The 24,065-nt window shown below is 36.2% G+C and overlaps 1 protein-coding gene across 26 annotated transcripts in view; it reads right to left on the reverse strand.

Annotated features, from left to right (window-relative positions):
- The window catches only part of NRXN1 (neurexin 1), a 1,071,808-nt gene that overhangs the window by 134,674 nt on the left and 913,069 nt on the right, over positions 1-24,065 (reverse strand). The window lies entirely within an intron of this gene.

A 24,065-nucleotide genomic window follows, 5' to 3' on the forward strand; every position in this document is an offset into this window, starting at 1 on the left:
TGCTCTCTTCTATCTTTTTGAGACTTCCTTCAATTCCTCTGAAGCTCTATCCTTTTCTCTGAGCATTTATATTTGCAGGAAAATGTAGGAGAGCTATTGGTGTATGTGTGTATGTATATATATATATATACACACATATATATATATACATTCATGTGTCTTTCTGTCCTTTTTTGCAAAGTTATTCAAAAAGAATATATTAAATCTTCTATTTTCTTCACCTGTCTTATTTAGACTTTTCTGTCTACTTCCATTATTAATAATAACTATGATTACCTGTTTTGTGGAATGGGACAGTTATTATTAAGCGAATAATGAGTTGACTCACTGTATGGATGATGTTCACATCAGTAACAATTATTAAAAAATAAAATTATAATTTAAATGTTTTTTTAAGAAAGTACAAAGGGAAGCTTTGCTACATATGATTTATTATCTGTGAATGATCATCTTCTTTTGATTGAATCCCAAATAGTTTAGTTTCCCACCTAACTAATAATATGTGGTCATACTATGGTATATTAATTTAGTATGAACCGTAGATAAAAATAAACAAGAGTAGTTTCAAAGAATCAAGGCAGGCAGTGAGGAGTAATAAAACTCAAATCCTTGACTTAGAGTTAAATTTCATGGTGAGACTCAGAGAACAAAGGAAAATAAAATTATAATCATATTTTTATGACTATAGGTCAGTAGAGACAAGCTATATGAACTTTGCTAATATGGAGTTTTTCATAGATCTCATTTTCATAGATCTTCACACCTCATGTGTAATTTCCACTTGGAAATAAAAATGCTAGTTTTTGACATGCCATAGTAATATCCTTGAAAAAAAGAAATAAGGAAAAGCAATATGAACCCAACATTTCTCCAGAATAATATGAAAGTGAAAACAAAGATACTCGCCTTTTGAAGGCTTCTTATTTCCTGAGTTTTTATCATTGGGAAAGGAAACAGAAAAGAGTTCTGAAAAAATCTTGCATACTTCCAGTGAAAATACAATGTCTGTTTTTGCACCTTTTGCTTTTAAATGAGAATATGGCATTTGGATATGACTAGGCCCATAAAGCAAAGCAGAAGTTTAACATAGTTCTGTAAAATCACTTGTTTTAAAAGCAGCGTTGCCATGATTTCCAACTCAATGCTTTATGTATGATTGTTATGCACACTATAAAACATAGTAATACCTAACTTAGCTGGCAATGTTTCAAATAATTGGATTTTGAACACTACTGACAATCTTCAAGGAACAAACTTGTGAAAAAATATAGATGTTCTAATGAAAATATATATACTGTATATATATATATTTACATTATTTGCTCTATCATTAAGATGCATATGTAACATATATACATCTATTTTGCTTCTGTCTACTTCTCCAGTTCATCTTGAACAACTTATTTCTAACTCTTTAAATTCCAATCATTCTGGACTTCTAATTCCTTTACCCAAGCCAATGGTCTTTAAAGATGCCATTCTCTTTGCCTTCTGCAACTCGGTACTCCTCAACGCTTCTGTCCACTCACAGGCACAAGCACACACAGGAGTCTGAGTCTGTCCAACTCCTTTCTCCTTTAAATATTAGTTTATATGTTTGTCAAGAAAGCATTCCCTGTGTTCCCAACCCCCTATCAAATTAGCCTAGAACCTTCCATTATGCATTCTAACAACACTAAGTAGCAGTATCTAAAATTACAATGCAATGATTTCATGCAATTGATTCTAGATCCTAGGTTCCTTTGTAAGTGGGGGCCACATTATCCATGTTCATATATGAGGTAGGTCTGTCCAGAAAAAGTCCAGCCATTGTTAATATAATGAGGATGGTTTTCATGACATCGATATAACCTGGCAGCCAAGGAGAGTGGACTGGAATGCACATGTATGAACAAAGATGTCTTCACTGTACTAGTCAGTAGAGGGTGGTGGACAACGTTGAGTGAGTGAGCATATGTACTGTATGACCCTTGCATTCAAAATGACTGAGCAAGTGGAGCAATGAATCTGCATCAAATTTTGCATTAAGCTTGAACATTCCTCTGTGAAAACATTTTGGATGATTCAGAAGGCTTTCAGGGATGACACATAGAGTTCAGCACAAACAAAAGGGTGGCACAAATGCTTCAAAGATGGTTGAGAATCTGTTGAAAGTGATCCATGTTCTGGAAGGCCTGCAACAAGCAGAACACCTGAGAATGTTGAATGTGTATAGGTGGCAATCAGCAAAGATCAGCAACTGACAGTGCGAGAACTAGAAGCTGATCTGGGGATTCCAAAACCTCCTGTGTCTGAGATTTTCACACAGGATCTTGGCATGAAACATGTCATGGCAAAATTTGTGCTGCGGCTTCTGCTACCAGAGCAGAAGGAACATCCTGCTGCAGCTGCTAATGACTTGATTCAAACCACTACCAATGAACCAGATTTCCTCAAGAAGGTCATAACTGGAGCTGAATCACGGGTCCATGGCTATGATCCAGAAACAAAGTACCCAGTCATTCCAGGGGAAGTTGCTTGGTTCTCTGCCCCTGAAGAATGTATGGCAAAGTTGCACCAAGATCATGACCATGTTAACTGTGTTTTGGGATTAGGAAGGTATTATCCATCATGAGCATGACCCTCCAGGTCAAACAATTAATAAAGCATACTGCCTCAATGTTCTTCAATGGTTGAGAGATGTAACACAACAAAAATGGCCTTACCTATGGGCCACTGGTGATTGGCTGCTTCAATGTGCCCACTCATGCATCACCTGACATACAGAATTTTTTCATGAAATATCAAATTATCCATGTGATTCAGCCCCCTCTACAGCTCAGTTTTTGTGCCACATGATTTCTGGCTTTTCCCAAAACAAAATCACCTTTGAAAGGGAAGAGGTTCCAGACTGTCAATGAGATTCAGGAAAATACAGTGGGGCAGCTGATGGCGAGTACAACAAAGGATTTTGCAGAGCATTTGAACAGTGGAAGAGATGCTGGGAGAACTGTGTGAGGTCCTAGGCTGCCTACTTTGAAGGTGACCAAGGTGTCATTGTCCTATGTACAATGTGTCTTCTATCTTGTATCTTCTTCAATTAATATCTCTATTTTTCTATATATGGCTGGATACCTTCTGGACAGACCTGGTGTATGTGTTCACTGACACACATATATGTGAAAACATAGGACAACCAGAAAATAGAAAAATAATGTACTGAGTACCTTTTATGTTTTATGCATCATGGTACATGTTTATAAATGTTATTTGATTCTGATATTGATCCCAGAATACAAATGTGTTTTATTTTATAAACAGAAAAACTGAGGTGCAAAAAGATAATATAACTAGTGCCATGTTGTGAATAACAGAGGAACCATTGAAACCAAAAATATTTGACTCCAAAGCTATTTCATGGAATAGTTTTTAAAGCAATGTCTTAAACACCCTGAGTCGTAAAGGCCCAGTATGTCTCTCTTAATCCTTATGGCACTCCCCTTTGTAATGGAAAACGTCAAGGTCTTGTCTATAAAGGTTCTGCCTTGTAAAGGTGGGGGTGAGATTGTCACCTTGGGCACACAAAATCAATAGCCTTCCCCAAATCCCTGAAAATTTGTCAGGAGCATATTTTTATTATTCCTAGTTTATAGATCAAGAGAATGAAGCAGAGGTAAGTAAAGTGATCAAAGATCTACTATAGTTGAGGTCCCACTGAGAACAGTATTTCATTTCTTCCTTTTATAATGATGCCCTGCCATGCATAGCCACTTAGGATGTAAAATGTTCCAGGCACTCCTTCTCTTTGCCTCTGACCTAGAAGACAAGCCCCAAGCCTGATAATATACCAAGTTCACAGCTATTTTGATGCTGACCTTCAGAAACAAGTTGGAAAAGGAGTCAAGGGTTCTAGTCAGGGTACTCTATTAGCTCGTGAGAAGAGGGATGGAATGCTGCAACATGTTAAAGTGAATTTTGCTTTACATTTTCTTTTTTCCTCCTTGTCCATCTCTTATGTCTGCTTTTTCCTTTACACATATCCAGGGGTCCAGTCCTCTTATGCCACTCACCAGTCATCCAAAGCATACATCCATGCACACCTACTCTTCATTGATGTGTTTCCTGTCCCCCAAATACTGCACTTTCCTTCTCCAGTTCCAATACTTAAACTCCTTGTTTCTTTAGTACATCTTAGCTTGACATTCGGAATGCAGTCTGACTCAGTGAAGTCAGTATAAGCGCTGAATGAGTACTTTGAAAGCACTGCAGCAGGCGTACATCAACACATCACATAGCTATTACTGTTGAAGAGCTCACACTTTGGGGAGTCAAGGTGCAAAATGAGGAAAGTTAAATGGAAGTTTAAGATAATAGACGATTTGGTGAAGTAGACAATCAACCACCATTTACACTGTGGCTGCCTCAGAAGTCAAGAAAGCACAGTGGATTCTGAAAGACAAGACGGTATGAGAGAACATAAAGGGTTTTACAGATCACCAACAACCTAAATTTTGTTGAAATAATACGTAGATAAAAATGTGTTGTAATATGGATGTTAAACCCAAAAGATTGATAATTGCTTATTTTATTTAATTGCATAAAGCTCTACACCTCTACATCTATTTTTTAAATAAATGCATTTTCTAATGAATATATTTAGTCCAAACCAATTGCAAATATGAATAAAAATGGTTAAAATATTTATGCCATACAAAGGGAAACATGTAGCAATGTTAAAACTACTAAATAAGATATTATGCAGGTTGGCAAGAATTTGAGGACAACATGAAAAAATAAAAATATTTGTGGAGGATGCAGGGATTATGAGAATCTTTTTCAAATTTTAATTCATTATTAATACTATATTTATAGACATTTCAATTTTACTTGTACCGTTTCCTTTTTAAAAAGTAGCTTTCTCTATAAATTAAATGTAGTATCTTCATGCAACGCTATAGCCAGAGAGGGCGGCACAGCCCGAATGCCCTGTTGGTGAGCCCATGTAGCTCACACAGACTGCTAACGCCGGGCGATGCCCCCCATGTGACTAATGCTTCAGATGACACCCTGGCTCCTTATGTGAAACAGCAGGTTTCTGTATTCAGTTCAACAATATCTTCCTGTGAGACTGCTGTGATGCTGGGCATAAAAGGCCATAGACCATCTACTGCAGAGTTCGACAGTGCTTTGGGGAAGAAATTAGAAGCTTAGTGCATTTCTAACTGGCTTAAGGAATTTCTTCCTTTATATCCCTGTGTTTTGTGGGACACAGGAAGTTATCTAGCATTCCTTTATACAAAGATTTGCAGACGCTCTTGTTCCTATTAGCTACTTACATTTAAAATTTGTTTTGGATATCGTGCCATTAGATTAATTAGAAATAAATGTAACCTTGTGAACGCTGGCTCTCCTTGCCTATGTAAAATAAACAGTGGTTTACACATTCTTCTGTAAGCCTTTCTATGCTCTGGGGTTACTAATGCAAAGAGGCGGGAGAGGCGGGAATGCGATATCAAAAATCAGCAGCTAGAAATGGAAAGCAATAGGGACAAGCTGATAACAAAATACAGAAGTACTCTGAAAATTAAAGGTCACACTCTGTTATCATGCATACTAAAGAGTTCTTTTGTGCTAGCTGTGTAGCATTTAAGACAGAAGAATGGTTTAACAGCCCCCAAACCCACCAGGCCACTGATAGACATCACTCAATGACGAGAATACGAAAAATGAAATGCAAGAACTGCCTCACATTACTTTACGAATGCCATTATGCCATTTTCCCAGATGTGAGACTCTTAAGCACTTTCTAAATCATAATGCCATAACATTTAAGCTTATCTACCCTAATAAGAACTTACATATATAGTCCCTAAGGCTTCTTTTCCCAGTTCTTAATTTATAAAAATCAGAGAATTATGTTGTACAGCTAGATTTTCTACCTTCTCACATCAACCTTGACTTTAAATCTTTTCTCTGAATATGTAGAGTAGTCTATGGAAGAGGAAACAAGTAAATGTCAAAGAAAAATAATTCTGATTACAATTGCACTCTCATCTCCTTTTCAATGAACTTCAATCTATCTCCTCCACTTACAATGCAAATGCAGGAAGTTGTTTTTTTTTTTCCTATTAGAAAGATGAGGTTTGTCAACTGCCCACACATCATTTAAAATTAAAGGTTCTGAAAGTGCAAAACAGGCTGGGATAGAGTTTGTGGTCATTGGCAGCTCTCTTTAATTTTATAATATGTAAAACCTCTTAAATATCCATTTTTTTTATTCTGTAGAAAAACGTAAATGCAGTAGATCTGAACTTAAAATCTTAAAATAACTTTCCTAAATAAAAATGTATTTTGTCAACAATTATTTCTTAGAAGCAAGAACCCACGTCATTGTGAAAAGAAAATGACGGTTAAAAAACTGGACTTTAATTTCGGGTTCAAACCTCAGTACTGACCTCAGTACTGACTAGCGGTGTAACACTGGGCCTGGAGCATAACCTCTCTGAACCTCAGTTTTCTCATCTTTAAAACAGGTATTTCTTGCCTGTACCCAGAAATTTTCTAACGAGGAGATTGCCATGGCAACTGTCACTGCGCTGCGCCGCACAGTGCCCCCTGCTGTCCCTGGGATCACCTTCCTGTCTGGAGGTCAGAGTGAAGAGGAGGCATCCATCAACCTCAACGCAATCAACAAGTGCCCCCTGCTGAAGCCATGGGCCCTGACCTTCTCCTATGGCCGAGCCCTGCAGGCCTCTGCCCTGAAGGCCTGGAGTGGGAAGAAGGAGAACCTGAAGGCTGCCCAGGAGGAATATGTCAAACGGGCACTGGCCAACAGCCTTGCCTGCCAAGGAAAGTACACCCCCAGCGGTCAGGCTGGGGCTGCAGCCAGCCAGTCCCTCTTCATCTCTAACCACGCCTACTAAACAGAAGTGTTCTAAGGCTGCCCCCTCAACACTCCAGGCCCCGCCCCCTCCCACACTGCACTTGAAGAGGGGGCTTCATCCGGGGCTCCAGGCTGCTGTTTCCCACTCTTGCCTGCCTTGTGACATTGGTGCGTGGTGTTGTCTGTGTATGCTAACTCCAGTGCTCCTTCCAGCCCACTGCCAATAAACAACTACTCAAAGGGGAAAACAAACAAACAAACAAACAGGTATTTCTATGAATAAGCGACATAATGTAAACCTCTTAACACAGTGCCTGGCATATCGTAAGCATTCTGTAAATATTAGCCATTATATTGTGGTTATGTCATTATTTATCTTGTATAATTTGCCTAATGTGACATATCGAGGAATATATAGCTCAGACATTTTTTCTCACCTACCTGGGCATGGGAAAGGAGTTGAGGTAAGTATGAAGAAGAGTGGAAAATAAATCTAGTTTTCTTTCCCCGGGCAAATAAAGGCCAGGGAACCAGACTTATTGTAAATGATGTCCCAAACCCCATAGGTGCTTTATCCAAATCACTGCTCTTTTCTCCCAAGCAATGTCAGATTTTTCTCAGAGGTTATGCATGGCTATCTGTAAGCCAATGGGAACACCTGAAAGGAGGTCATGAACTTCAGAAGGCCACACAAAAAGAAAGAGCCAAAGGCAGCTGCCCCGAGGGCAAATGGAATTCAGACCACCACCTGTCTGTGCAGCAGCTCGATGACAAAGCTGCTCCTGGAATAAAAAAGACTTTAGATATCACTGAGGTCTCAAAGTGACATTTTAATCCATATTAATGCTTCAAAGAGGTGCACTTCAAATAGAATATCTTGAATTCTTCTTATTCTCCTATAGTGCTAATGGCAAAGAAGGGCCACCCAAACCAAACGGAAGCGAATACTTCGTGGCGTAAAGCAGGCAGTCCCTTTATCTGTAAAACAAGGCTGGTGAACGGTATGGACTCTAAGGTGGTCTCCATGCTAATGGCTCATGGTCCCAAGTTTAAGGTGGGGTTGTCCAGAAGGCACACATTGCATTTCTTATTAAGAAACGCTGTCTGTGAGTTTTTAGGGGGGCGGAATTCATGTCAGAGGCATTAAAAACCAAGCATCCTCAGTGAAATCTTTGACTTGTCATGTTCTTTTTTCTGCTTTTATTTAAAAAAAAAAACTATCTCATAGTGCTTTGACAAATTTATGAACAGTTTCAGTCTTCATCTTTGGAGACCTTTATAATTAAGTCATTACATTTTTCTGATATGTTTAATGTTGCAAGCTTGTCTGCTTTCTTCTTTCAACCACACAGACACACCTCTCACTGTGTAGATATTCCTCTCACTTCTCTCTACCCACCCACGGAAGCAGGTCGCTGACAGCCTTTTCAAGCGCAGTAAGGCAGGCAGAGGTTAGACTTCAGGAGATTTCAATCTTATAAAAAGTAGTTAAGGACGTAGGGGAGCACATTATGACATTCAATAAGAGGTTTGTCTCCTAGTCATTTAAAATTCTTAGCACTAAAGAGATAAGAGAGGACAATTTCAAGAGGGAATCCAAGGATTTCCTCAAATCAATGACTGTTCTTCGCAAACCCCTTTTATCCATAATTGATCTAAATAAAATCTTTTCTTGGGTCCCTCAGATGCCTATGTTCTGGGGAATTGCACTTGGGGAGCTATTTCTGGTTCAGAAGACATCCTCATGAGAGTTCCCATCCAATCAAGTCTGACAAGAGCAGACTTAAAACCTGTAGGTTGTGCAAGTGTAACTCCTACTCTGGCAGAGGTCATTGACTAAGAGCAGAAATCCTAAAGAATGCAGTAAGTACAGAGGAGAAATAATTCATTCTCTCTCTCAGAATAAGACTATGAACATCTCTAACGACAACAGGATGCCCCCTTTAAATTAAGTCACTTGCGATTTCTTCTGGATCAGAATGGAGAAAAGAGCAAAACTATACATACTGTTCTACCAAGTTGAAGCTGATGCTCCATTAGTCAGGACAATTGGAATCGATCGACTCACAAGTTTTTCTCTGTCGATTTTATAACTCAGGACATTTACAGTTAAGCTGTGTCATTTTCAAGTAGAAAGCTAAACTAATTGGGCCATACAACTTTGGCCTAATTAACACTTCATTTAATTATTTTTTTCCTGCAGTCTTTGAACTCCAACTGGCCAGTGTTGAGTTTAATGAACATAAAGAGTTTGTTCACATCCTCCACAAAAGAGCCCTTTAAATACTTCAAGACTACTTAGGACAGTGCTGACTTGTGTGGCTCAGTGGATTGGCTAGCGTCCTATAAACCAAAAGTTCACCAGTTCAATTCTCGGTGAGGCACATGCCTGGTTTGCAGGCCAGGTATCCAGGTGGGGGTGGGCAAGAGGCAACCAACTGATGTTTCTCTCCCTCTCTTTTTTCCTCCCTTCCCCTCTCTCTAAAATTAAATAAATAAATAAAATATTTTTTAAAAAGCCTGTCGAGGGCTGAATTTTATCCCCTCAAAATACAGTTGGGATACATTGAAGCCCTAATCCCAACATCAGCATATGACTTTATTTGAGGTAAGAACTTTAAAAGGATGATTGTCAGAAGGGCTCCCTTTAGCTAGACCCCAATCTAATCAGAGTATTTCCTTCCATCTTCAATATTAAAATGATTGCACACAAATTCACTAATTTTGATAACATGTTTTCAAATGCATGCTAATATGACAGCTGTCTGTCACAATACAATCTAACAATTGTTTCAAAGGAAGTTAAAGACAACTAAGTGCTACTAGAGCCATGGTACGGAAAAAACTAAAACGTTTTGGCCAAGTCAACACTATCACAGACCCCTTTTATAGAGCAGGAAACTTAAGCACAAAGAAGTTAAACAAGTTGGCCAGAGATCACACATTACGAAGTGTTGGAACTCAGAGTTTAACCCAGGAAGTCTGACTCCTGAGCTGTCTCTCTTACCCTCCCCCCATCCCACCTGCAATCTCGTGTTATCGTAGCATGTGTTTGAAGTTTGGTCATTTGACGTGTGGTTTCTATTTTCCCATTGCACTTTTAGTGTTTAAGTTGGACTCGGCACTCATTTCTACTGGATAAAGAATTACCAGAAGAAAAAGAAAATAAGAACCAGCAGTGGGATATGGCATCATTATGTGTACCTGCAAATCCCAAGGGACCCTTGAATGGCCCTCAGAGATCTAAATAGAAGAAGCAGCAACCATTGCTATCAGGACTGCAACAAAACAAGGGTTTAGTCATCCTGCAATCTGGTAGGGACCAAGAAGAAACCTTTCTAATTTCTTTCTTAGGAGGAGTAAGAATAAGTACTGCGGGCAGCATTGCTTAGTACTTCAGAACACTAGAGAGGGCTTTGGGATGTGTGACCTCGGCAAGTAACCTTATCTCTCTATGGTGAGTTACTCATCTATCCAAAGAAGATACTAAAAGCTACCTTATAAAATTTGATGAGGGTTAATGAGAAAATGTACGTAAAATAACTACCACAGTTCCCAGTATGTAGTGCCCAGCAGCACAGAGTGCCTGTCTAACACTCTTTGCTGACTGACACCAGGTCCTACAACTTAGGAATGTAAATGGGCTCAGGGAATGTGTGAGATCTCAAGTGAATTCTCTTACTTCTTCTCCCAACCTTGGTACAACACCAGGTTCTTTACTGAATGAGTTCCAATGGATTTAACCTTCTATTTGAGCTCCACTTCCATAAAGCACTGGCCTCATCTAATTATCCCGAGGTCTGTTTCCTACTGTGATTGTGACCATCCTGCTTTTCTTTTCAGGAAAGCAAACCTCTGCACTTAAAAAAAGCTTCATTCTGTTTGTTTCTCCTCTAACCAGACAGTATACTCTCACCCAAATCCTCTGCCAAACTGAATAATATAAATAATAAATGAGAGAACTAATGAATACACAGACTTTTAAAATGCTCCAGTTAAGGTGACCCTGAAAAACTGTTATGAGATGTTATCAATTAGCTGACACTATCCGGAAAAATGAAGCTAAATGTTCCTCTATTTTGTCCAGTTTTGTGTCTCATAAATCCAGCTAAAGTTGCTAATTGGAAATGCATATTGTAATATCTAGTCAGACATAAGTTGGTATATTCTTTTTTTCAGATTTTCAGTAGAGATATTAAATATTCAGGCCACCAGTATAAATAATATAGCCAAGATGAAGAATTACTCTAATAATACTTAACATGAAAAAATTTAGCCTCAAATTTCCAGGTTGGGGGTTGTGGGAACCTCTGCTGCTTTTAATGGAGTCAAATTCATAAGACTGAAAACAAAACAGATTTTTAAATGTTTAAGATGAGAGTCTTTGAGAACTATTCAACCCAGGAGGCTAAATTTGACACAAAACATTCATCATCATAATTTAAATTTTAATATATGGCCTATTTAAAGGCTTTAATATGTCCAAAGTTTTCCACATTTATTATGTCATTCTATCTTAATTAAAACTAAAATATTAGATCAGGCTACACCTTTGAATTGTTACAGAAACTAGGTTTATAGTCCTTAAGAGTAAGTGTATTTTCTAATAACCATGTGAACATGTTAATATATAGTTTATTCACAATTACACCTAACTTATCAGGTGTCCAGAAACAAGAAGTTTTATTGTTTAAAATATTTTTTCTGGAATCATGTCATATAGAATTGAGTAGAAGATATTTTTAGATAAAAATAATTTAAATTTTTTTAATTTAAAAATATTGACTTATAGAAAATTATAGAAGATGGTAATGAGAGTCCCACATGCCTTTCATCCATCTTCCCCCACTGTTATCATCTTAAATAACTATTAGACAATCATCAAAACCAAAAATTACCATTGGCACTATACTACTCACTACAGTACACACTTTATTATGTTCTACTGGTTCTAACTAATATCCCCTTCTCTTCCAGGATCTAATCCAGGATCTTCTCTTCCAGGATCTCTTCCCACATTGTCTTTTTCATGATTCGATGGAGGTCATGCATTTTTGTGGAGAATGCCAAGAATATAAAAGAAATGAAGTGCCTTTTTCAGTGCATCATATCAGCAGGTGCCTGAAGTCAATACCTCTTATTACTGGTGACGTTTAACTTGATCACTTAGTTAAGGTGGTCTGGAGTTTCTCTGCAGAAGTTTAAGTTTACACCTTGGTGGAGATACTTTTAGGTAACACAAATTACTAGTCTCAACTCAGACTTCTACCCACTAATTTTAGTGCACCTAGTGCCTTCAAAAATGATTACTTTGAAGTTCCAATGCTGAATGTCTTCTTCTGTCATCCTTCTACATGTGTTCATTGGAATTCCTTAGTAAGAGAGAACTCTCCCTACTCCTCCACATGTCTGTCATCCCCTGTACCTACCCAAGTACTGATTAACATCACTACGTATTCATCAATGTTCACTGTACTATGTGGGTTATAATCCAATGCCATCTCTATTCATGTTGTTGCTCACATTGCTCTAGTTCTGACCAGCAGGAGCTCTTTCTGTTCAGTTCCTGTGTCCTTCTGTCATGCCTTTGTATCAGGGACAATAAACTATTGCCTATAAGTCAAATGTGTCCCTCTAACCTACTTTTGTAAATGAAGATTTATGGGAACACTGCCATGCCCATGTACTTGCTTATTGTCTATGGATGCTTTGTAACTAAAATGGCAGAGTTAAGTAATTTCTGGCAGAGAGCATGTGGACCACAAAGCTGAAAGTATCTATTATCTGGCCTTTTATACTAAAAGTTTGTCAACACTTGCCCTAGGTAATTTGTTTTCAATTATGAACTTTGGATAATGCTCAAAATGTATTTGCTTGTCATATTTAAGATAGCTCACAATACAGAAATTTGAATACATATTTTCTGTCTAAAAAGTATCCAGCCATGAAATATGAAAAAGAAAAACATTTATTGAACAAGATACGAGTACAAGAAACATTGTACATAGGACAATGACACCTCAGGTCCCTTCAAGGTAGGCACCTTGGGACCTCACTCAGTTCCCCCAGCATCTCTTCCACTGTTCAAAATGCTCTGCAAATCCTTTCTTGAAATCGCCATTAGCTGCCTTGTCATATTTTCCTGAAACGCATTGATAGTCTGAAATCTCTTCTCTTTCAAAGGTGATTTTAGTTTTGGAAAAAAACAAAAGTCACACAGCACCAAATCTGGGCTGTAGGGTGGTTGAGTCACCTGGGTTGTTTGATATTTCGCCAAAAATCTGCACCAGATGTGATGCATGAGTGGGCACATTTTCCTGGTGAAGCTGCCAATCACCAGTTGCCCGTAGCTAAGGCTATTTTTGATGCATCACATCTCTTCTAATGAAGAACACTGAGGCAGTACTCATTAATTGTTTGGCCCGGAGGGGCATACTCATGATGGACAACACCTTCCCAATCAAAAAACACAGTTAATGTGGTCTTGATTTGTTGCAACTTTGCCATGCTTTCTTTGGACATAGAGAACCAGGGGACTTCATTTGGGACAACTGGAGTTTCATTTCCAGATCACATCCATAGGACCACAATTCATCTCTGGTTATGACCTTCTTGAAGAAATCTGGTGCATTAGTACCAGTTTGAATCAAGTCGTTAGCAGCTGCAGCACGATGTTCCTTCTGCTCTGGTAGCGGAAGCCACAGAACAAATTGTGCCACAACATGTTTCACACCAAGATCCTGAGTCAAAACCTCAGACACAGTAGTTTTTAGAATCCCCAGATCAGCTTCTAGTTCTCGCACTGTCAGTCACCAACTAATTTGTTGATTGTAGCCTGTACATGTTCAACATTCTCAGGTGTTCTGCTTGTTGCAGGCCTTCCAGAACATGGGTGACTTTCAACAGATTCTCGACCATCTCTGAAGCATTTGTGCCACACTTTTATTTGTGGTGCGCTCATCACTTTTATTTGGGCTGCACTTGTCCCCCAAAACCTTCTCAATCATCCAAAATGTTTTCATGGAAGAATGTTCAAGCTTAACACAAAATTTGATGCAGATTCATTGCTATACTCAGTCATTTTGAATGTGATGGCCACACAGTACACATGCTCACTCAACAGAGTCTACCGCCCCCACTGACTAGTACAGTGAAGTTGTCACCATTCACACATGCTCATTCCAATCCACTCTCCTTGCCTGCCAGGTTATATCAACGTAGTACAAACCATTCTCATTATATTAACAACTAGTTATAACATTTTTGATGTTAAAGATTTCTTTTTTTGTGTAAAGAAGAAATGGGTTGTCAGTATTCACCTGGAATGAGTTAAGTACATATATAAGAGAGTAAGCTATAACTATTAAGAAAGTAATAAAAAGAAGATAAAAAAATTATCTAGTAAGGGGAAAGAGAATTCGTTCTCCTCCAAGAGTTCTAAACTTTCCTCTTACATGAAAACAGTTTATTAAATTGTGCTCATAATAAAAAGTAATAATTTCCAATGATGTCAAATTATTTGTCATTTTTGTCTTAAAGATATTGAACACTGTTATTATGCCATCAGATTTCACAATCTTCAGATGATTTACCAATAGATTATTCAAATGATACCCTGAAACAATACATTTTTGTTTTAAGGATATTTATTATGTAATGCACCAATGCTGAAATTATATCAAATATAGTATCAGTGTTCAAAATACATTTATTTATTATAAGTATAATGGCATTCTTATAGTCATAGTTGAGAGAACAATTGTCCTAAATTGGAAGTTGGACTTATAAAAGTTAGACTTATACTACTAAAGAAAAAGAATTTTACCTGAGCTAGCAGAGGCTCTATCTAGACAGCTACATTAGTGGTTAGAAGATTATTGTTATTAGGAAGTAAGTAAAGGGCATCTTATTACATGGGAAGCATGCCTCACTTGGATAGGAGGAGGTTCCTTCTCGTATGTTCATTAAATAGACCTTTTGCCTCTAAAATCTCAACATCCTTGGCCCTGGCTAGGTAACTCGGTTAAAGCCTCTTCCTCTTCCTGATACAGGTTTATCAGGAAGGTTGCAGGTTTGATCCTGTGTCAGGACACATACAAGAATCAGCCAATCAATGCATAAATAAGTGATACAACAAATTGAATTCTCTGTCTCTCTCTTCCCTTCCTCTCTCTTTCAAATATCAATCAATCAATAAATAAATAAAATCTCAACATCCCCAAGATCAGAGGTTCTGAATCCTCAGTAAATGGGACATAAAAAGGCTGAGGCACAGCTCCTTAAAAAGCTATATACATAAGTTTGACTATACATGGAGATATATGTGTATTTTTCTAAATATAAGATTCCCTACTTTAGTAGATTCTTAGAGAGGCAAAGATTCAAAGGAAGTTAAGAAAAATGTATCTAATTAATGTCTAAAACTCAAAATAGTTATGTAATTTTTATAATTTATGTAGGACTTCAACATCAGTTTGTGAAATTTCAACCTTTTTGCTATTGTGCTATCTCTTGAACACAGCCACTGTTTACTAGAAGTAAAGTGCCATTTAGCACCAGCTTATTCCTGAGCTTACAAGATAAGAAAAGTAGGTAGACAATGGACAAAAGAAAACAGTGTGAAAAGTGTGAGCTTTGTTCATACTTCCGAATGCTAACTTTAAAAGCTAAGAGGGTTTTCCTTTCATAGCAGAATTTTTTAAATTGCTTAATCATATACAAAAATACTGGTTATCTGTATTGCCATGAAATATACATAAATTTTTCTGGGCAATGTAATGAAAATCTCTTGAGAAAATAAGGGGTCAGAGTGTTTGAGAATGTACTAAAAGAAAGTCTCATATTCGAGTTGAGAATATGACTTATCTTCCATCAAACTCAGGTAATTATAAGTTACATGACACGAGATACACACTGTTGCATAATAAATAAACTATAAGAGCATTGTTACAAAACTATAAGCCCATCAAAATCAACTAAACACTTGCAAAAGCCATGGGAAGTTTCCTGAAAGCCTAACATCCTTTAAAATATAATCTCTGTGACCTCTAATCTTTAGTTATTTCTTAAAATCCTTTCCACCTCACCTACTAAATACTATAAATTTGGCATTTGTAGTGGCAACTGAGTTTTTGTATCTTAGATGAGTAATTAATTGTCTGTAAAGTATAGACAGATTTATTAACCTGATTATCAATATCTTTGAAGAAAAGTCCTGGAAGCCAATTAGTCAATATATTTGACTGTTCTTTCTTAAAATTATGATAGTACTATTCTTTGTTTAAAATGAATATTTTTAAGGAATGGGATCAACACATTCAATTATCATAATAATTTAAGTCACACTCAAGTTGTACATTGGAAACAATAATAAGAAACTAAAATATAAAGCAAGGAGATCTGGAAATCCTCAAGAAGGGTGCTATTTATATATGACAGGAAATATAATAGCAAAATACCTTGAAGATAGTGAATCAACATATGTTTCTTAATTTAATTTGATCTGTTGATTTCTAAGTGATTGAATCTGAGAAATTGACATAGTAAAAAAAAGAGCAAAAGAACACTGGTAAAAAAGAAAATTTTCTTTAAATTTCAGCCTCAAAGGGGAAGAAAACTAGAGCTTGTTCATAAATTATACTTTTATTTATTAAGTGTTTCAAAATATATTTAATTGAATTACATTACATTTCAATGGGCTTTTCAATTAAGTTTAGCCTCCAATACATAGGGAACCCACAGGCTGACCTCTTATTGTATTGGGTTCTGGGTATGAAGTCACCCCGTTCAGTTGACTCGGTTGCAAACTCGATTGACTTAAGTGAGAAGCAAAATGAAGTGGGAGAAATAGGCACATAAGGACTTTGAATTACAAGTCTCTGTATCATTTACAATGGTATCCAAATGATAGACACAGAACACATACCTAAAGAAACTATTTTTTAAAATTACTTCTGTTGTCAGCAATAAGCATATAAAATACATTCATTTTTAGGGTAAAGGATGTTCTAAAAATAGAAAGAAATTTCTATGTTCTGCTAGGGTTGATTTTGAGCTATTAGAATGATCTTATATACATGATTAATTTTGCCTTGTAAGAATCTGGCATAAATGGTACAGGGTGGAATACTGATGGGAAGCAGGTATTTTAGCCTCCAGCACAAGATAACTCTATGAAGTCACCGATAGGTCTAATTGACAGGATTCTTGGGATGGAACATTCACAACAGTTCCATATATATGTTAACAGGAATGAAACAAAAAAGACAATTTACATTCAATCTACAAGACTTCAATTTAAGGACCCGTCAGCCTTGTTGATATAATTTCCTTTACTTTTGTTGTACTGTGAAAAATAATATTTTGGAAAATACCTGTTATCTATATTGTGTAGCCTGTGTAGTCTGAGAGATACGAAAGCCCACCAAACCATAAGGGCAGTGCTCACTCTTTCTCTAGGAAACTACACATCCTAGTATGGTTGCCTTATAGTAATGGTAAGAATTCTCTGATATTAAGAATTAAAAATCCATGTCATTTAAAATACCTAAGAATGAGTAAGAAGTCTGAGAACATATCATTTCCTTCCATCTCCTTGGATACAATTCCTCTGAAGCTGAGTACCTGGGCAGATATATTTAATATACTACTCAATAAAAAGTTCATTACATTTCATCATTAAGAAAAACCCCCCAAGTCCCGGAAAAGCTGAACACTATGAAAGAAGATAATTAACAATAGAACTGTCAGTGTTACAGCCACTAGTTCTACATAATGCAGTTACTATTTGAGTCTTCAGATTTCTCATAGTATGTAAGCTTTACTTTGGAAAATTTGGATTAGTAAACATTTAACTATGTCAAAGAGAAACCAAACGTTTATATATTCAACCATGCACATAAGTATATTTTGGCTAAAACCACCAGCAACAAACAATGTTTTAAAATAGAATTTGAATGAGGAAGCTGGATTTATTCATGAATTATTTATTAAGTGCCCTACAATGTGCCAAATACTGATTATCATGCCGTCTGTTGGGCTCTATCAAAACTTGGTAATTTAGTTTTTTGAAAAAAAAGATTTAAATTTTCTGTGAGGTTTATCAGTTTCTGCATAGAGTTATTTTTTCAATGTCTTACTTTTGTAGGAGGTAAACAAGATTCAGTCCAACATTTCCTGTAGCTATACATTTAACCAAGAAATGGAAAAAGTCTTCTACTTAGATTTAGTTTCTCTCCTGAGTAATTCTTAAGGATTTTAATAACTGAATCCTCTAATGAGTCATTCCTGTTCTGCTCCTGAAATCAACTAAATTTCATGTGATATCCCTGAGAAATAAATATACATGAGTAAATATGTAACATTGGAAATAGTGCCAATCTGAAGGTTGAGTATTATAGAAACAATAAAATAGTAATGATTCATAATGGTTTACTTAATTTGCAAATAATTTTTTCACACCTATTTAGTATTTAAAATTTTTTATTGTTATTTTATTCCAGTTGTCCCAATTTTTTACCCTTTGCCCTCTGCACGGCCCTCCCCCCACTCCTCCAGTCAATCCTCACCCTGTTGTCCACGTCCATGGGTCATTCATAGAGGTTCTTTGACTAGTCCCTCCCCCTTCTTTTCACCATGATTCCCCTCCCCTCTGGTTGCTGTCAGTCTGTTCCATGTTTCTATGTCTATAGTTCTATTTTGCTTATCAGCTTATTTTGTTCATTAGATTCCTCTTATAGGTGAGATCATATGGTATTTGTCTTTCACTGACAGTCAGTGAAACCAGTCAATAAGCCAGGCAGCAAATAAAATTTTTAATGTGAGGTCAAAACACAATCAGTGCTACCCTGGTTGGGTAGCTCAGCTGGTTCAAGCATTGACCCATTACACCAAGGTTCAGGGTTTGATCCCTGGTCAGGGCATATACAAGAATCAACCAATGAATGCATAAGTAAGAGTCAAACAACAAATTGATTTCTTGCTCTCTCTCTCTCAAACCAGTAAAAAACAAATTTAAAAATCAGTGCCTACTAAGAAGTAGTACTGATTCAAAAATTTGAAAATAACAAAATAAGGATGGTTTTTACAAGAAAATTATTTTTATTCCATGTGTTATTATGTTTAACATTCCTTAAATAGTTTTTTGTGTCTCAGGGTCTGCATAGGTCAGCAGTGGTAGGCTGTGACATGGACTAAAATACGCAGCTATGACCAATCACGTAAGTCAACATTTGGTTATAAAAACTATACTTTGCTATGTTGGATACTGCATAAAATGCTCTCTCTTCATTTTGGTTTCTGCTCCCAGACAGAATAAAGTAAGGTGCACAGAGACAGAAGACAAGAGTCCCCAACTGGCAGAGTGATCTTGATCAAATCAATTAGCCTCTCTAAGATTCCACTTTATTTTTGAAAAATGAAGGAGGTGAAACAGAAAATTTTTGAAGTTCCTTGCCTTTTTCAAATACTATAATTATAAATTAGGTAGATTTGTCTCAATTACATTATACAAAGTAAAAATAAGGTTAAAAATAAATAAAATCACCAAAATCATCAAACCAACAGACACACTTAGTACTAAACAGGAAACTCTAAATAAATAACAGAGAGGGTTGAGCTGATAGTCAATAAATCTGTTGATGACTTGAACTAAAAATAAATCAATTTATGTAAACTAAGTACATATAGAATTTAAATGACAACCATCAATATGACCTTCCTCAGTCCTGAAATATTTTACCAGCCTTTCAAGAAGAAACCAAAGTCAAGATTTAGAGATAATACCCCTAAGATCTTGAGACAAATCAAATAATCATGCAAAAAGTATTTACAGCATCTCTGTGGAGTCTCTTTTTGGGCTATTCCTCTGTTTCTTTCAAATCTTTACATACATATTAGGATATACTGTGTTATACCAATCCACACCACCATTTTCTTCTTTCTTTATACTCTAGTAACAGTTAAACTCTGCACTACTAATTTGAAGTTAACACAGTTTATTTACACTGGTATGTTTGCTGAACCTTCTTGTCTCTCAGACTAAACTTTCAGCAAGCAAAAAACATGTCCTTGACCTCTCTATTCATTCCTAGTGTGGATTTCCATTTCACTGACATCTGGCAGTCTGGTGACACCACAGCATTCAAGCACTGAATAATTGATGGTTAAAAAAAGAAAAAAGAGATAGAAATTAAAAAGTAGGAATGACTCCCCTTTTATTTAGTTCACCAGATCTTATAATGTATTCCGCATTCATTCTCTTTACTTTCTCACACTCTACTTTAAGCCTCTATTTTTTGACACTAGGACTGTTTAACAGGTTTCTAAATATTTTCTGTCTCTATTTCTTCCTGCTCCTCCCATTAAAATGAGTGCACGCTCTCCTCCAAAAAAATCTAGCCTTTCAAGATTCCAATCAAGTTTCTAGACCATGAAAACCATAATGGCCTCTTCTTCCTTACAACATATTTTCTCTTTTATTGTGTATCGCATTAAAAATTTAATGAGATATTAAATGGCTGGTGTGGCTCAGTGGGTTGAGTGCTGGCCTGGGAACCAAAGGGTCACTGGTTCTATTTCCAGTCAGGGCATATCCTTGGGTTGCAGGTCAGGTCTCCAGTAGGGGATGTTCGAGAGGCAACCACACATTGATGTTCCCCCCACTCTCTAAAAATAAATAAATAAAATCTTTTTAAAAATTTAGTCAAATATGATATAACTTATATTTTCTCCCATATATATTTTGAGTCTTGAACATTTTTTACTTATGTCTTTAACCAGATGGTAAGCCTAGCATGTCCCTTTAGTATAGTACACATGCTATAAATATTTGTCGGTTTGATATGTTAGCTTGACAGAAAAAAATGAATATTTGACCTGATATTGAATAAATTACATAAAGGACATCTTTTTGGTACACTAAAGTAGAAAAATGAACTCAAAGGTTTATTCCCAAAGAGAATTGTAATTTATATGGAGCAATTTTTAGTCTGAGCAAATAAGATGGTATCAGGCTTTGCAAATCAACATTATGAGAAGAGATAGTCAATTTTTGTTGAGAGAGAAAATTTTGCTATATCACTGTAATGAGGGACAAATCAGAGATTAATGTTGCATTATATTCTAGAGCTTGAACTCATAAGCATCAAGAAATGATTTTCTTAATGTTAAATGGTTTGCAAAATACTTTCTATACTTTGCTCCATACACAGAAAATAATAGAAACTGGGTCTGCTACATAGAAAATTTAATATTTATTCTAAAATATCAATTGTTGAGTTATAGGAATATTTCATATACTCCAAAAGAGCACATAATCTGTCTCTACTAATTAGTTTCTCTATGAGAGCCTTCCAGACAGTTACAGGTAACACCACTGGTGAATGCTTTAGGTGCTTTTCATTAAAGGTACAGTGTCATTACCAGAAGAACTGCTTCATATAAAAGCACTTACCACAAAGCTCTATAATGGAAGGTTAAGTGCGATACTTAATTACTAATTTCAACCCTTATTACCGATATTTTGCAGTGCAAACCTTTTAAAAGGAACCAACTACAGTCTGCTGGTCCCCGCTTCTCTGATTATAGAATTTGGTAGTAAAGGCATTGGTCCAACTGTTTTTCTAATGAATAATAATAATAAAAACTTTTAAAATAAAAATAGTCATCCCACAAACCAATATAAAAGAGATATACTAGACATTTCTACTGAACTCATACATAAAATCACTTTGTTCTAAAAACTTTAATCTAGATGACACATACTTTTAAAGTTGTATTCAGCCTTCATGTAGTTACTACAGATGGAGCTCCAGAAGCAAAGGGTGTTTGAAATTTTCATGGCTTATTTCCTACCTCAGCATCATGCTGACATGCACACAAAGCAGATGATTAATAAAATGCTTGATGACAACCATGGTGACTCCATGAGTTCTTTATATATTGATCATTAACTTTTTATATATGTATATATTCAAATTCCTCACAGGTGCTCTGATTTTCTTGAGGGCAGACTGTACGCTACCCTTGAACGTGTCCTCCAGAATAACTGCAACTTTGCTCATTCTTGATTTGCTAATATTGAAATATGTTTTTTGGTTTTTTTGGTAAAAGGGCACTAACAGGAATCTTGGAATAAATATAAAAGATTGCATCTAAAATATCTATTCCTAAATATTTGCTTCTTATTATGTTAATTGCCACCTCATTTTAAAATATATTGAATATTGTTTTTTTATATTGAGCATCCACTTAATTGGAAAATAAGACATTGCATGGTAAACAAATAGTAGTCTAGAAAAAGTATACACATATTTGTCCACTTAATTAATACTGCCTGATTTGAATGACTAGTATTCAAATTGTATATTAGCATGCCACAAAAAGACAGGGACCGTAACTTCCTTGAACTATACCTAATACACAGTATCTGGTTTGTGCACAGTTACATTTAATCACATAAGCTCTAATAAAATAGGGAGGTATGGAAATTTTTAGAAACATAAAATATTTGCCCACATGCATTAATGCATTAGAAAACTAGGCTCTGATTATCTGTGCTTGGGAAAATGCAAACCATACTTCCCTTTTAGAGATGCATTATAAATATTAATATAATAAAGCCCCAGTATAGACATTTTTAACATAGCTTAATTTAGACTTTCTCAAACTAACTTGAAAGTGGGTCCTCCTCTCTCCCCCTGTAGGTCATCATTAACACTCTCTAGAATGGCATTCTTAAAGATACCCAGTTTGGAAAGTGTGGAAAGAGTAAAAAAGTCACTAAATTAAAATAAGTTTAAAGTATAAACTGGTGAACCACAGCCAGGCTTCAGGAGGCAACTGCCACCCTATAATACTAATAGAATTTATCATTTTGCATGTCTAGGTGCACTACTCACAGATGACAGCAATCCAGGGACAAGGCCTCGACCTCACCCTACTTTGTGTCATGTATGGCGTCTACCGCCACGACTTCCTCGCAGTACAGAGGTAGTGACTCAGGCATATTTTAGGAAATTCACCAACTGACCTTTCTGTAATTCCACTGAGGCTATAGTTATTTTTACAAATACATTTCTACCAGGATTTCAGTACATATAATAACAGATTAGCAGGTGCTATGTAATTCTGTGTGAAGATTTAAGTTCCTTTCCTTCCAGATTTTTCAGTTCATCTCATTGTAGATGGCAACAGGAGGTATACATTTTCATAATTATAGTGTAAAATTGAGATAATTCCCCAGGATATAAATTCAGCAAATATTTATTGAGTGTCTACTATTTGCTAGTACTATAACAGGCAGTTATTACTAATGCTCTTGCTTCTAAATTTTGTCATAGAGCAGTTTTTGTTACATCTAATTCGGCAAATATTTGAAGAGCACTAAGTTTATAAAATAGATCTGAAATGAGGCTTGGAGATGTGAAATTTTATGTCAGCAAAGGTCCAAATGGGCACCGCAGACATTTGATTCCATAACTGTGAGTCAGTACGAAGGAAAATTGACCTTGATTTAGTAACTTAGTTATTTCCTCAAATTATTTCTTCTAAGAAACAAATCCTTGTAATGTAGGAGTTAATAGGTACATTTTGTTAATCATTGTTATTGTGCAAAATGAAAACCTCCTTTTATACTCTTTCTCTATACTGTTCTATAAATCTTTTCTGGTACAAAAAAGTTGTATCTCATAGGGGAGCAGAGAGAAATGAGACTGATGTTTTAAGTGATCTCTTTTGCACCAAAGTGTAGAGAGGATAATAATTGCAGCAAAATACCTTTATACTTTTAATTTGTACTTTACTTTAAAATAACATTATTTTAATTGAGAATATATATAACCACAAGTAACACTGCTTTAAATGTCTAATCTACTGCTTTTGTTTCAATAATGCAGTGCTCACAAAGCTCATCACTTGTATTTTTTCTATGATAGCTTTGCATTCATTTTATAGACTTGAAATGAATAATACTAGTGTCAGAATCCTTGTGAAACCCCATGGTTATTTGACAGTGAAAGCAAACTTCATTTACATCTGTGCTCTTCTAACTGCTGATTTACAGTGTAATAAATAGTCCCCTTACTCTTTCCCTGTGTGTCCCAGGGCCCTCTGCACCTTTCATGAGTTTCAGCTCCATCACATCATCAAAGAAATCATCTAGTTCTATTTTCTTTCAGGGAAAAAATGCTTTCATATTCCCTCC

The sequence above is a fragment of the Desmodus rotundus genome, chromosome 5 (assembly GCF_022682495.2).
Source record: "Desmodus rotundus isolate HL8 chromosome 5, HLdesRot8A.1, whole genome shotgun sequence".
Classification (NCBI taxonomy): domain Eukaryota; kingdom Metazoa; phylum Chordata; class Mammalia; order Chiroptera; family Phyllostomidae; genus Desmodus; species Desmodus rotundus.